Genomic DNA, 15462 nt, shown 5'->3' with positions numbered 1-15462 from the left:
AGCCCCGCCGGCGCTCTCCTCGGCCGGGCAGAGAACGCTGCTCCGCCGTCAGGAAGCGGTGCCGCTGCTCCCCCCGTGCCTGGCCCTGCCCGGCCAGCCCGCCCCGCCCGGCGGAGGTGTCGGGGTGGGCGAAGTTTCCCTCCGCCCCCGCGGGGCTGGATCTGCTCCGGGAGCTGCAGGAGCCGCCTCTGAGGTGCGGGTAGAGCTGTGGTGCCGGTGCCGCTCTCCCTCCCCACGGTGCAGAGAGAACCTGTGAGCTGCGATCACAGTGGAGCCGTGCTGGAAATCATCACTCCAAAGCCCGCCCTGCCCATGGCCGGGCTCCAACTGGGCCAGGAGCGGACGGCCCTGTGAGATCTTTCAGGGAATAAGCGCTGTAGTCTGTAGTCTCTTTTTTTTTTTTTTTTTTTCTTTGTCTTGTTTTGTTTAATACGACGTAGGAAAACTTACTAACCGTAAATTGCTGACTTGGAGGTTTTCATCCAGGTACATCCTACTGGACATTTGCTTCTAGGAAATAAGACAATTGTAGGAAATGAATAGAGAGCTAGTCAGCAATTTTCATTTGATTTTTTTTTTTTTTCTGAAAAGAAAAAGAGCATATATTTACTGTTTGAAAATCATCTCGAGTTGGGGAGATGAAGGAAAGAAAAGGGGAAGGAAAGAAAAGTCAGTTTTTGCAAGCAACCCCAAATCAGCACTTTCTCCTTTAGCTTTTTTTCTTTTTTTTTTAAATGAGTCACAACCCCTTTAAAAGATGAAACAGATGAAACATTGAGCAGTGAAATTGTTTGAGTTTAAAGAAATACAAAGAGCTGTAAAACTATGTTGGTGTTTTCTTTTGGGATTTTTTTGGTTGGTTTTGGTTTTTTGTTTTACCAGCTTCAACAGGAGAGTGCTCTGCCTTTTTCTACCAGAGGAATACCTCCCAGCTTCCAGGGGTGGTGTAAGCAGTGCTGACATTTCTTCTCCTGGGGACTTTCTCCCAGTTATTTTCAATCACAACATCTAACGTGTATTTTTAGCCGTTATTTTGTGTAAAAATAAAACACAATAACTTTGGCCACATCTTTAATTAGTAGCATGCCAGGTCTTATCTCCTTTAGCATTGTGCTCTTTCTTAACATTGTTGCCATATTTCTGAGGGTGTTTATTGGGATTCTATAGTCACAAGAAACTTTTTTCTCTAACTATAACTAATGCATCTGGAATTGTCTTTGTGTTATTCGCTATTTTTCAGAAATTCCCTTTTATAAATATTTCAGGATGACAGCTATGTAAATCTACACTTCTAATTATATCTAGACCTTTTAAAAACAGTATTTCTGCAAACTCTCCTTAACAATTTTAAAAATCCAGTGTAATTAGGTGCAATTATATTTAAATATTTGATTGTGCAGGGCTGAAATCTTCCTTTGATAGTGCCATCATTTGTAAACCTCTTAGAGATGAAAAGAAGTAATTTGCCTTGAAGACCTAGCTCTTAAATCTATGTGAGCCATTAAAAATTACTGCCTCAAGGTTGACTTATGTTAAATCTCATATTCAAAATTAACATTTCTGCTATAATGAGAGCATCATACCACTGAATCTTTACTATGTATCTTTAGGATATACAATCTCCATACAATGTAACATATATCTTTAGGCTATAACAACCTTCAGGCCTCCTAGCAGGCTAGAGTTATGCACTACAGCGCTGCGCATGTGTAATGCTAATAAAGCTGTAAAACAAAAAACTAGATAGCAATAACAGGCTAACCTCTGTGGGTTTGGGTTTTATGTGCTGCATAGTGCTGGGCAAAGTCTGTCACTACATGATGGCTCTTTTAAAGGAGCCAATTTCCATGTATATTGTAATTTTATCCACTTCTCAGCTAAGATGCAGTCAGGGTCTTAAGTTACTTCCTGACAAGTCTTCCACCACTAACCTCTGTTTTATCCTTCTGCAGTTCACTACATACTATGCCTCTTGCTCTCCATGCAATAATGAGAAATATCCAGGCATTTTTAAATACTTAAGAACAGTAGACAAATTTTCCTTTTTTTTTTTTCAGCCGAACTCTGTTGTTTATGGAGGAAAGCATTCATCCATGGTTTGATGTGTCAGTGCTGCCATCAGCTCAAGCCTTGAACTCCCACATTCACATTTACCAGGCTTTTTCACTGCTATCCTGCTCCTGTAGCCCTGCACAGGTATCACCTTGTCCTAGGAATCTTTCCTCAATTATTTTTATCAAGCTAAAAATATAATGTTCACTTCTGTTGTGTGCAAAAGTGAGTACAGCTTATTCTTTCTCTGGACTGTGTGGGTGTAACTAAATCCTGAATGCAAAATGGTGATAGAAGCATGATTGTTTCTGGCTGTGCAGAGCATCAAAGTTTAATAGTGATGTAATTGACTTCTCTTCAACTCAGTGTTCCATCTAATAAGTTGTTGCCAGGAAACTTGATATGCAGAGCATATTTGATTTGTACAGGCCATAACTTGCAGTCTCTTTACACTCATGGATTGGTATCATGGTGCATAAATACTTAAACTGATTCAAACAGCATCATCTAGAGTGTATGCTATCAACTAAGGAAAGAAGATATCAGGTTGAGCTTCTTTATACATCTCTGCAAACCAGGCTGCATCCTTGTCAGAGGCTTGTGTTGTTGACACAGCTCAGCTCCTTGCAGTGTTGTAACTCCCTGGTCTCCATGCTGTTTTCGGTCCATTAGGAACATCAGTAATCTCACCTCAAGGGGTAGCTCCACCACCACAATAGCCCTGCAGTTACCGTTTTTGTTCCAGACTGATTTTGGCAGGTCTCCAGCTGCCTTCCCAAGCTGTTCTGCTCTAAAACTTCTTGTACTCTACAGGTGGGACCTCTGCCTGACAGCCACCACATATGTTGCAGAAGTCAGCCTGCCTGCTTAGCAAAACTGTCATTTGATTTTATTCCTGCTTTCTGTTCATTTGTTAATTTTGATCTGGACCAGGCAGAGGTCTTTGATCTCCTTGCTGTTTGAGAGGCCCATCTTGAGGCAGAAACAATGAGGTGTGCTTTGGGAGATGAAAGGCCAAGTGGATAAGAACAGAGGTATAAAAAGCTTCAAACTAAACTATAAGATGGCAATGAAATAAGTCAGAGGACGAAATATAGCCATTCAACAGAGTTCAGCCATACTTGGAGGGATGCAGGAGGATTTTTGTATTAAATGCTAATAAATATTTACATTTGTACATAGTTGGTAATTGGCAGGATTGTGTCACAGGAGTCTGGCCAAAACACCACTGAGACCAATATGGTTCGGCCTAACCTTTGCCTACCAGTCTTGTCTAATTAAAACGTTCATTCTGCTAGAATCCCCATCAAAGAGTCCATTCAGCATTTTTATAGCTTTGTTTGCCAACAAAGTCATTGTTATCACATGAACTGATGCACACTTTGGGTTTATTCTATTCCCAGAATTGAATATTGTCATGTAAGGCAAGTGCAAGGTCCTGTTTTCAATCGCTTTCTCTCCAACTGTTGGAGGTAACATCATCCACTCCTTGTCAATCATACTGGAGAACTGGTGCTCTATTGAGACCTTCTCTGTATTGTGCAAGTCTGTTGAGACTGGCTCTTTGTGCTGCTGAAAGCAGCAGTTTTGAGATTTTCACTGATCTAACACGCTGTTGTAGGACTGATTCCGGTAGATAAAGGTCTCACTGTTGCTTGGTCTTATAAAAAACGGAAAATCAAACAAATCCTTATCTTAACACATGGCATGTTTAGGCAAGTGCCTTTGCACGCTCACATTTTCTAGCACATTAATCCAGAATGCAGTAGCAAGTTGATTAGCTGTCAGGTCAGCCTGGTAGAGCAGCTGCCATGTCAGCCACACTTCTTTCTTCCCCTTGTTTCTCCTTTCTTCTCTTTTAAGCCAAACCCTCCCATTACTGTGCTTTAAAATACCAACCTATTTTGAACCTATAGCTGACTTCTGGCACCAGTGGCATCATCTTGTGGGCAACTCTCCTGTGTCTGTGTAAGATATTCACATACCCCAAGATCCCATAAAACATGCCCTATTGAGAGGTGAGGTTAAAGACAGCTAAATGTTCTGCAATTGAATTCTGAAGAACATGTCATGTTTTTACTGAAAATCATTTATTTTCAAATCTCCAGCTACTTGGAAGTGCTAACAATTGTGACACATTTTTCTGCTTGTACCAGTTCTGCAGAGGTGTCATATAGCTGAGAAAATGTCAGAACTGCCATTTTCCATCAATGCAAGTGCAGAAATCATAATTAGCCTCTACAGTAGACAAAGTCTAGCTAGAATAAAAGCTGTTTTGTGCTATTTGCAAGATGCAGTAGTCACTCATCACGCAGCCACAACTCACAGCTTTTCAGTCATGATAAACTTTCAAGGTGTCTGAGAGGGATATGACTAGAAATTTTATCTATGTAAGAGTGCTCTGTCATCTCCCTTGTACCCAAACAGATTCATTTCCCCTTCTAGCTGTATGTGATATCAGCAAGTGCCATTCTACTAGGGGCAAGGCAAGTTGTCCCTTTTTCCTCAGAAGAAGGCAGTTCATTACCCTTTACAGGTGCACATCAGGGTTATGACTTTCAAAGTTGTAATCACTCAAAGAAGAAGCTAAGCAATCATTCTTCTCATCGCTCATCACTTCCCACCATGTTCCCCATAAATATTAAAACAAGTGAATATCATAGCTCAACAAGTCCCACAACTGAACCTATGCCAGAAGAGTCTGAAAAAACATTCTGGAAAAGAGTAAGTGAGCCCCAGTTGAGGCTTGTGAATTATGATTTGACCTTGTGCACAAAAGAAGGGGCTATGTGTACATCATTTGAAACTGCAAACATGCACATAGATGCTCTATTATTGACAGCTGTCAGTTGACCACTACCAGAAACAGTCTCTGCAAAAGGTTTCCCTGAATGCAGTTCAGAAGTGTAAAGGAGGAAAGATTGGGGAAAATGTGGGAGCAGTGTTGTGGCATTCAAATTTGTTGTAAAATATTTCTATTCCATGTTTACACAATTATACAAAACCTAATGAAAAAAGAAAAAAAAAAAGAAAAACAAAAACCAACAAACCAAGCAAACAAACCAAAAAACAAAACCTCAAAAAACCTAACAAAAGAAAAAAAAAACCCAAAGCTCTCTGTTCTCTTCTTGATAGAGAAACAGAAAGTCAAAATTATGCTTCATTACATCTTGACTATGTTCAATATGTATGCCTTATGCCTGTAGGCATTGCACAGGCTAGAAAATTAATCTTAATCAGTAAAGTTATGGTAAGTATCTTGGCTTCATCTGATTTAGGCAGCCCAGAGGCATGGTGGGACATTGGACAGAAAAAGGTCAGATCTGTCCTGAGAAGTTATGTCTGAAGGTGCTTATTTTTGCTCTTGTTCTGGAAAGGAGTGATCAAAGAAGAAACTTCTAGTTTCTCCTACAGGAAAACAAGTTTTCCTAGAAATAGGAGATCCTAAAACACCCATGGATAAATTACTCCCATCATGCCGGACAACGGCTGCTCTGCAGTTAAGAAAGAAGCCTAGAGGTATAACTAGAGGTAAGGAAATATAACTTGGCTGGCAAAGGCTCTAATTCTGCTGAAAGAGCTGAATTATTAACAGTGTAATAATACAGTCAATTCATATAATCAAAGCAATTTTCTGCATGAATTAGAAATAACTAAGGGAGAGAAAGAATGTCAGATAACTGGCCAGAAAGCAGAGGATGGCCGAGGTTGGAAGAGATCCCTGTATTCCATCTTGCCCAACCCCATTGTTTAAGTAGAGACACTTAAAGCTGGTTGGCCAGGACCATGTCCATACAGCCTCTAAACAATTCCAAGGATGGAGATTCCACAACCTCTCTGGGAAACCTGTGCCAGTGATCAGTCACCTTCAGAGTAAAAACTGTTCTGATGGGCAGAGGGAACCTTCTGTGTTCCAGTTTTTTGTCCGTTTCCTCTGGTCCTGCTGCTGAGCACAGCCTGGCTCCACCTTCTTTACAATTTCCCTTCAGATATTTACAGACATTGATGAAATTATCAATAGAGGATAAAATTATGAGATTGTGAATGTAATATCCATTTTAGCAACAATATTCATTTCCAGAGCTTTCCATTCTGGCAAAAGTCTGAGAGTGGTGTTTCAAAACTAAACTTTAATTGTAAATTTGTATTACTGTGGAAACTAAAAACTTTATTTATGATTGACTGATACCAGCTCATTTTGAGTTCCACACAATTTGGGAGAACCTGAGTCAGGGAAGCAGAAGTGGCTGCCTAGCTGAAAGATGAGGATTAGTCCGAAACAAGACCAGGTGATGCCAGTACTGAGAGCTGGTTGTTCCTTTCCAAGAATTGTCAAATTTGGGCTGGTTAGGCAGTGCTGTTGGGCAAGTTTTGGCTTCTGGTGGACTCTGGCTAATACCCATGGGAAGCTCTAAAGGGAAGCATGCTGGCTCCAACAGTAGAAACCTTCCACCACAGATCTGCACTTATTGGAAAAATTATGATAATGGGTCTGGGCCAAGTTGTGACAGAAAGAGACATGTAACAGCTCCCTAAAACACTGGACATGGAGCTTTCATGGGGATGATGCAGATAGGGGTGTTTTTTGTTTGCTTGATTGCTAAGCTGCTGGTCAAAGGCAAAGAGGAGAAAGATACAAAAGACTGAAATCAAAAGACAGAGGGTAGTTGTCAGCTGCTTCGAGGTGCAATCAATATAATTGCAGGCTTTAACCCCTGATAGGGTTAAATAGAGATAGGAGACATCCAAGACAGATGTGTTGGTGTAATCAGCATCACAGTAGTCAGGTCATACACAAATGGTATTGTAGGAACAGATGCCACCTGCAGTATTGTAAGGAAGGATTTGATGTTATACTGCACTGTCTTTACCTGTTTATTCCTTGTTTTAGTAAATAAAATAGTTCATTCTATAAGGAAAGTTTTTCATGTTAATATTATTTGCATATTCCCAGTTCCTCATGCTTCCCCTGTTGTGTGCTATTTGGGATAAATTCCAGGTTTGGGCAGTAGAGTAGGTGGGGTGATCTATTGTGGTGTAGTTACTGCTTGCATACAGAGCTGGGACATGTAGAGGCCACGGCAGTGTCTGCAGAGACTGTGAGTACAAATACATCTACTAGATGTGGGTATTAGAGCATTTTCCAAAGCAGCTTAGATAATAAGTACATTGCATGACCTCTAGTGGTATTAAGCCCAAGGCACTGTCAGAGTCACACATAGAAGTTTCATGCTGCTGGGGAAAAGCCAAGGTCACAGAGGAACTATCACACGTGTGACAGTTCTGTGCTGCTGTACCCCACCTTGCTGCCTGGCTTATGCCAGCCACAATTTTGGCCCATTGCCAAGGTAAGAATGAGAAAAGTTTTTAATTCAGCAAAAATTCCTAACACTCAGCAGAACGAATGTTTTGCAGCAATGTTTTCACTGTCAACTAATAACACATTGTCATTAATCTTTCCTGGTGTCATGGTTTAACCCCAGCCAGCAGCTCAGCCTGACCTAGCCACTTCCTCACTCCTTCCACAGTGGGATGGAGAAGAGAATCAAAAGGGTAAAAGAGAAAAAACTCCTGGGTTGAGACAAAGACAGTTTAATAGAGAAAGCAAAGGCTATGGAAAACAAAACAAGCAGTTAATTCACTGCTTCCCATGGAGAGACAGATGTCCAGTCTTCTCCAGGGAAGCTGGGCTTCATCACACAAAACAATGACTTGGGAGAGCAAATGCCACCACTCTGAATGTCCCCCCCCCCTTTTTTTTAGTTCTGCCCAGCTTTACACCCCAGGCATGAAACCATACAGTGTGGCATGTCCCTGTGGCCAGCTGGGGTCAGCTGCCCCAGCTCTGACCCCTCCCAACTCCTCGTGCACCCCCAGCCTCCTCCCTGGTGGGGTGAGGAGCAGAAAAGGCCCTGACTCTGTGCAAGCACTGCACAGCAAGAAGGAAAATATCCCTGTGCTATCAACACCTCTTCCAGCACAAATGCAAAACACAACCCTACACGAGCTATTATGAAGAAAATTAACTCTATCCTGGCCAAAACCAGCCCACCTGCTATTATCTTCATGTAGAGAAATAAGGAACAAGGAAGGACCAGTGTAAGAAGGAATGACAATGAGAAGCAGAAGGTAAAATTGGCAGTGCTTTCTCTGCGGTGGCTCAGAAAGTCAAAGAGGAGAAAGGATTTCTGTTAACATCAGCAGAAAAATAATGTTCTGGTTCTCTGTTTCTGTGGGGTCTATTTCATTGAAGGGGTGCCGCCGTCATTGCTGACATCCTCTCAGTGGGTCTGGAATCCCCACAGCTTGAAAAAGAAGGTAGAAATGATCTGCTGCTGCTGCCTGGGATATCACTTTGGAAGCAGGGAAAGGCAGGACCAGGTGTGCCAGAAAAAAGATATGGACATGAAGATAGGTGGAAATGGCAACAAGTGTGGCAACAGAAGACACTGAACATCTAATCAGCTGTGTGATTAGGAAGCCAGGCTTTCCCACAGGACTGGTTGAAGAAGCCTTCTCTCTTGATTTGCTGATGCAGCCTCTGGGTGCAACAAACAGGAGGTTGTTGGACACCTTGAGACAGACAAGTTAGGTCCTTTAAAGCTATAGAGCCTGTTCCCATGATTTCCTTTCCCAAACATCATATTCTGTGGCCCCTGAGACATGCAGAGTGTGCAATGAGTCAGTCCCCAACAGCATATCCAAGAAAATAATTTCAGTGCTCTGCTACAACTGAGAGAGGTGCATTCACATTTTGATAAAGTGCTCATTATGGAAGGCATATTTTGTTTCATTTGTTCTTAAATTTGGTTTCACTCACATTCTGGTTTGGGGTTTTCCTCTACTGCACTTCTTTTGCATTTATGGCAGCAAGCTATTTTGGTGTTTTCTAATTATATTCCTGTTGCTTTCTATTATTTACTCTCTTTTGTGTAAAGAGAGAGGGACTTCAAAGTAAATTATTTTAAAAAGAAATAATTTTAAATAGGCAATGTGATATTGACCTCAAGTCAGTTTAATGCAGAAAATTAAGGTTATATTTACCATAAGTCATTTAAATTCTAAGATCTTTTTGTATGCCTGAATAAGATCTTAAATGGATTTATTTCAGGGCATCATCCAGGGTTATTTACTTACTATATTTATCTCAATAGATATACCACCTTTATAAATAACAAGTGAGTATAATCTAACCAGTTATAGCAGCCACCTCTTTAATGTGTGAATTGATCTGACCTTTTATTTTGTGTGTGAGCTGATTTGACTCAGCTGCTTCCCAGATGTAAGCCATTTCTGGCATGGACTGTGGTTTCATTTGTGTATAGCACCTCCAAGTTAGAGATAACTCCTGGAAATAATCAATGACAAACAATTGAACATAAGAAGTATGATTAACCTAAAACAGCCTTGCCTAAAGGTTTGGTGTCTGTGTTCGTCACTTTTGTTTGCTTTACTAAGAAAAAAATAAATTGGAAGCTGAGATAGGTCTGGTTAGCTACCACCCAAAAGTGCTTATCAGAGATTAATTGCCTCCCCCACATTTTTTTCCACAGCCTACAAAAAGACTGTTTTGGGTGACAAACTCAGATCCCCATATCTAACTAGCAGACCTACCAAACTATGGCTGAGGAAGTCTACCCAGGACTCTGTTTGGCAGCAATGGATTCCAGTGAGCTGTGAACTGAAAAAGAAAAAAAAAGGCACTTTTTGATCACTTGCCTTTACTGAAGATTTTTAGCCACTAACAGAAGTACAGGAGAGACAGATTTTTCCTTATATAATTAAAACCAGAGACAACTATTAGATTGTTTTTCTGGGTACTCAGGTCCTGCTCAATAGGTCTGAAACAGACTAAAGTGTGAATCCCAAACTCAGCTATCATTATTGCATTTTGGTTCTTTTTTTTTTTTTTTTTTTAATTTGGCTTTGTCCTGATGCCTCTCTGGATGAAAGTTTTTAGAAAGGGTACTGCAGTTTGAATAACCCTGGAGTTCCTAGAAAGAGAAGGATTGAGAATCATCAAAACAGCAGAAGGTTGAACAAGAAATTACTTAATTTGCCTTAAATCAAAGATATTCACCATTTTCACATTGCTCAGTGGCCAGCTCTGCATCAGTTTCTCATTACTTGGCTGTGCTTCCCCTCTTTTGACTTTTAACTCTGGACCAATTTGCCTAACTACATGCAGGTCATGTGTAGTGTAATTAACCCTGTTTATGATCATAGGACTCCTTTGGGATTTCACCCTACAGTATTAGAATTTATGCTTCTCTCTAGTGAATGAGTCTATTTTGCAAGGGGAGATATCTTTCATTCCACTCCTGTTCCTCTGTGTCTGAACATTTTATTTACTGATTTCTATACTGAACATTTTCACTCCTTCAGTGCAAAACACATTATTTGAAAACCAGTCCTAGTGTGAATCTTCCTAATAGCCAAGTAAGCTCTTGAGTTCAGTCTCCTCCCAATAATAATTACTTCTGTATTTTCTTTCCATCTGCTGTCTCTGCAGTATCCCTTGCTATTTTGTATTATCAACAGTTTAATTTATTCCTCAGAGTCTTACAGTGACATAGCACTATTTCTAAAAACGGCGTCTAGAATGTTAATTGCACATTCTGCTGAAAGACAGAAAGGGAAGAAAAGGCAAAACAAATAGAATCCTGTGTTTGTTTACTTTAACAGCAGGATTTTTCACAGTTAACACTGAATATTTAAATGTGCAGTTTAGATCTGATTCACTGGCCCATTACTATGCTGATGAAATTTTATAAAGTCTCAACCTGTGTGAGAGCTGCTCAGGCTTATAGATTCCTGTGTAATTCCCTAAAGTTAATGTAGGCAGACTACTGCCTTACTGCAGCCTTTCAGCATATTTTGGCAGGATTACAAGGTCCAGATCAGTGATTTTTGTCTACATTTTTGTTGAGGATCCCACTTTTTTCCAGTCTCATTGGGAGCATCAGGCAGCCACTGTTAACACCCACAATAACAATAGCATGGCAGGTTGGCACCACAAGAACAATAGCATGGCAGGTAAAGCCATCCCACAAAACTAACATTAAGAGCTTCAGATTGGAAGAGCATCAATAAACTGTGCAACAATGTAAAATGAAACTTCAGATAGACAAATTATGATGGATTGTGCAATAGCAAATTAACATGTTGTTACTTCCAATTATCCATATGTCATAGTCTGCTGCAGCAGAATTAGGAGGACAGCCTCTACCCCAGGTCTCAGCAACCCTTTTTCCACAGCAGCAGCCGAAACCAACAGTGAAAGAGGATGGGTATTATGTCAGACACTGAGCAAGAAAAAAACCCCAAAGAAACAGAATGTACAGTCAAAAAGGCTCTATAATGCCAAGTAATAAGACCAAGCCACTTTTACCCAAGAGTTTTATGGGCTTTTCTGCAGTGGGACGATGACAGAGGGAAACTTTCTATGACCCTACCTTTGCGACAATGCTCCACTGAGCACCCCAGTGTCAGATGCTAGAGACCTGGACAAAGTAACTGGAGACAGATGCTGGCAGATAATTTTGTCAATTTTATCTCAGAAACATGGGGAATCAGAGCACCTATCACTTTTATCACAAAAAAAAAAGTTAACTCTAAGCTTGGGAAAAATTTAAGGGCTACTGGGCTATGATGCAGCAAACTGTTAAAACACATCTTAATTTTAACTATGAGCCCAACTCTTTGCACTCCCTCAAATCCCACTGAAATCTGTAGGGTTTAGCACATGCACACATGCCTTGCTGAATCAGCACTGCAGCTTATTTTCTGAATTGTTGCCCTATTAAGCATGAATTAAAGACATATAATTCTTAAACTGTGACGTAACTACATTGCATTTTCATTTAACATTAAACTGAAGGGTCTGTCTGGTTCAGCTAGAGGCTCAGATGGAACACAAGGCTTTCTGGCAACCTGAATGTTGGGCAATACCATCATTATGGCAGCTCTCTTCATATCACAGAACTGGATCTCAGATATAGACTCATGTGTGTGATCTATCAACCTTTAAGTGTTACATAAGAATATGCTTTATAGCTGAAATCTTAATTGTGGTCTGTTGGGTAACTGCACTCACTACATTAGCTGCCCTTAAGCCAATTGTGACCTTTCCAACTGCAGGATTTCTGTCTCAGAGATGGCTTGAAGCAATATTCAGAATTAGTGTGGGGTTTGTATTGTGCAGTATGCTGTCCTTTATGCTAATATTAGGATATACCCCTTCATTCCTTCACACAACAATATTTAATTTATGCCTTTTAAAAATTATCGACTATTTGGATCTTCAGTAAAAAACACTTCTAAAATGACTTGTAGTTCTATGTGGTGCCTTTTAATAATGATTTAAAACACCGTGCTGTCTGTCTGCATCTCATGTACTGCATAGAACACTGCTCACTTTGGTTCCAAACACCACCAGCAGGAAAAGATTTGTAGACAAGCTGTAATTTCTTACAGGGAAGGTAATTTTTGTTGGAAGTAAGTGGAAAGTAATTTCTGAACAAGCAGCTTAACAAACATTAACTATTCAGTTTGGCTGCTTGTGCTTTTCCTTGTCCTACCAGGTAAGTTCAAAGTAACCTGGGGCACAGGCACACCTATTCATTGTTCCCACTTAAAGAACCCCAGGATGAAAGCTGCATATCACAGGTTCTGTTCTAGGGGCAGCTACCAAAAAAACTACAAAAAAAAAGAATTGGTGTCATTGTTGACCAGCAGTAATGTGATTCAGCACAGTTACTGGTGACCAGGGCTAATTTCTGTATGCAAGGAGATGCTGAAAAGCCATATATTGCTTGAAAATGGGGAGGACATTAGTCCAAAAATCACCATTAGCAATGCAAAAAAAGATTCTAGTACATCTTATCACAAAATTAGCCATTTTATTTGTTCTACCCTACTTGTTCTCAAGTTGCAGAGTACCTTGTCTTGGTGTTCAGTCTGGCAAGAATCTCCAGCAGCAGAGAATCTACTAAAGAGACAAAAAAGGGCTAAAATTATGTCATAGTATGTAATGACTCTGTGTGAAAATCCTAGTCTGTATATTCATCATCTTCTTCTGAAAAATAATAATAAAAAAAAAAGAAATAAAGAAAAAAAAAAGGAGAAAAGTATATGAGACTGAAATGCACAGATGTCTGATTGAAATGGTTGTTTTACACATTCCTCTGTTTCCCAACACAATTTACCAAGTCTGTGCAAATATTTGTGCGGTCCCACTGCATAGGTAGTTGGGGATTTAAACAAGCTGCTGGAAGTAAGGGATGCTTTCTGTGACAGTTCTGTCTTAAATGTGTGTAAAAATATAGTCTCAGAGAGTGAACCCAGCAGAAAAGTATCCTTTCCTTCCTTTCTGCTGAATGCTATGTAAGGAATTGAATACTGTGGAAGGATTAATCTGTAATTCACAATTTTGTATGAGTAATCTTAACTAGGAGTTCTTTCCAAAGCTTTATATCAATTTTAGCTAAGTCTCTAGGATCCCAAACACAGGATTTATAATCTTTCCAGACAGAAAATACAAAAGGAGCTTTTAGAAAGTAATTGTATTTAAACTCCTTTGTTTTCATTATTTTCATGTCTTAGAAATTACATTTTCAATGTCTTCTCTATAACCAACAGGATTAAAAACCTGCTTTAAACAAAACACACTTCAATTTTGTCATAAAGGTATGATTACAAGAGCTTTAAGAGACACACAGAGAATCTCATGAAGGAGAAGGCTGTGAGAGTTGGCTTTGTGTGTTTTGTCAGGCTTCCAATACCACCAAGACAAACAGATTCTAACCCAAGACAGGAGAAGTGCATATGTGCACACAGTGACCTTTTGTTTCCTTAAGATACCTGCTTAAGACCTGGGCAGGTTTCCAGGTCCTGATGTTTGCTGAGAACTCCCTCTCTGTGCTTTTGGGGCAGAAGACTGTCAAACAAAAGGAGGAAAGGGAGTTAGAATCTTATCTGTGGGCATGCAAGCACTTCCAGGCAGTGTGGGGATAAGAGCCAGCACATACAGAGGCACAGCCCACGGAGGGGCTTTGCCCATCTGCCTGAGAATGGCACCACTGCCCCCCTGGGAAGGACAGCAGAGACCTGAAAGGCTCCTTGCATGTGCCCAGAAGTTACCAGTACAGCAAGTCTCTTTCACCCAATTCCTTAGAATATAACCTTTACAAAGAAAATGTTTTACTTTTCTGTTACCTAGATACCACTTTTGGAGATCACAAAACTCTGTATTAGACTGTAATTAGATATATTTCACAACATCCTCATGAGGGAAATCACTCATTACAGCAGTTTGTTGAAATCAAGGTGAGTGTAGTCATGGTTGGTAGCGACTATGATACTATTGCAATTTTGTTACTCCACTTCAGGCTGTGATTGTATCAAATCTCAGAAGCCAAGAGGGTTGGGTCTGGCTGGCAGATGAATAAAGAATGAAAAACTGAGCTACTCATTTGGGATTTCTTAAGAAGTTACGTGTTTATAAATCACAAGTCATATTAATTTGATCAGGAATGAGTACACTGGAGCTTTAGTGTCAGGAAACACCCTAGAACCTGAGAGGTTGTATTATGCCAGAGAAATAAAACCTACAGCCTTTCCTGATCAGCTGCAGCCATAATAAAATCCTGTATTTTTATGGGACTGATAATTTTGCAGGACAAGTATATTGATCATAGCAACATGGGAAAATGTCAACTCCGAAACTTGCATTTGCCTTGCATCTTCTCATCAGTGATGTAAAAGTAACTTTATTTTTCTTGCATTTGAATACCTTTTAGAAACATTGCTACAGCAGTGATGAGATATTTCCATTAGAGAGCTCAGTGCATCTCAGCAGGGAAAGAAGTCTCTCTACACCCACAGACTCTAAAGTTTTCTGTTACAACAGGTAATCCAACAATTGATGTGAGATAACTATGTTCTGGTAACACAGTTTTAGATTTTGTTGGTTTAAACTTAATTAAATGGTGTTTTAGTTTTTAACAAAAAGGTATGAAATGTTGCTTTTTATTCCTTCTTTTTTTTTCTTTCTTTTTTCTTTTTTTTTTTAATGGATGCACAGAAAGAGAAGCCTGGTTGCCTAAAGGCTGCAGAACTTTGTTAATCTATATGAAATGCAGATGTCTGGAAAGGCTGTTAGACTTCCAGAGAGTGAGCTAAAAGAGGTGAAGGTGTATCAGACTCCTGCATCAGCAAACAGTCTCAAACTGTCCTAGCTGGACACACTGTGTGCCCTGGTTTGAGACAAAAGTTGGGAGGAAAGAGCAGGTGCACAGAGGATTAGATGAAGGTCAGCAAACCAGTGCCCAAGAAACCCAGGAAAATGGCTCATAGAGGAAATCCACTTTTCAACTGAGACATAAAACTGTGCTTGGTGGTGTTGAGGGT

Source organism: Serinus canaria, chromosome 1, assembly GCF_022539315.1.
Source record: "Serinus canaria isolate serCan28SL12 chromosome 1, serCan2020, whole genome shotgun sequence".
Classification (NCBI taxonomy): domain Eukaryota; kingdom Metazoa; phylum Chordata; class Aves; order Passeriformes; family Fringillidae; genus Serinus; species Serinus canaria.
Note: the sequence above shows the minus strand (reverse complement) of the source record.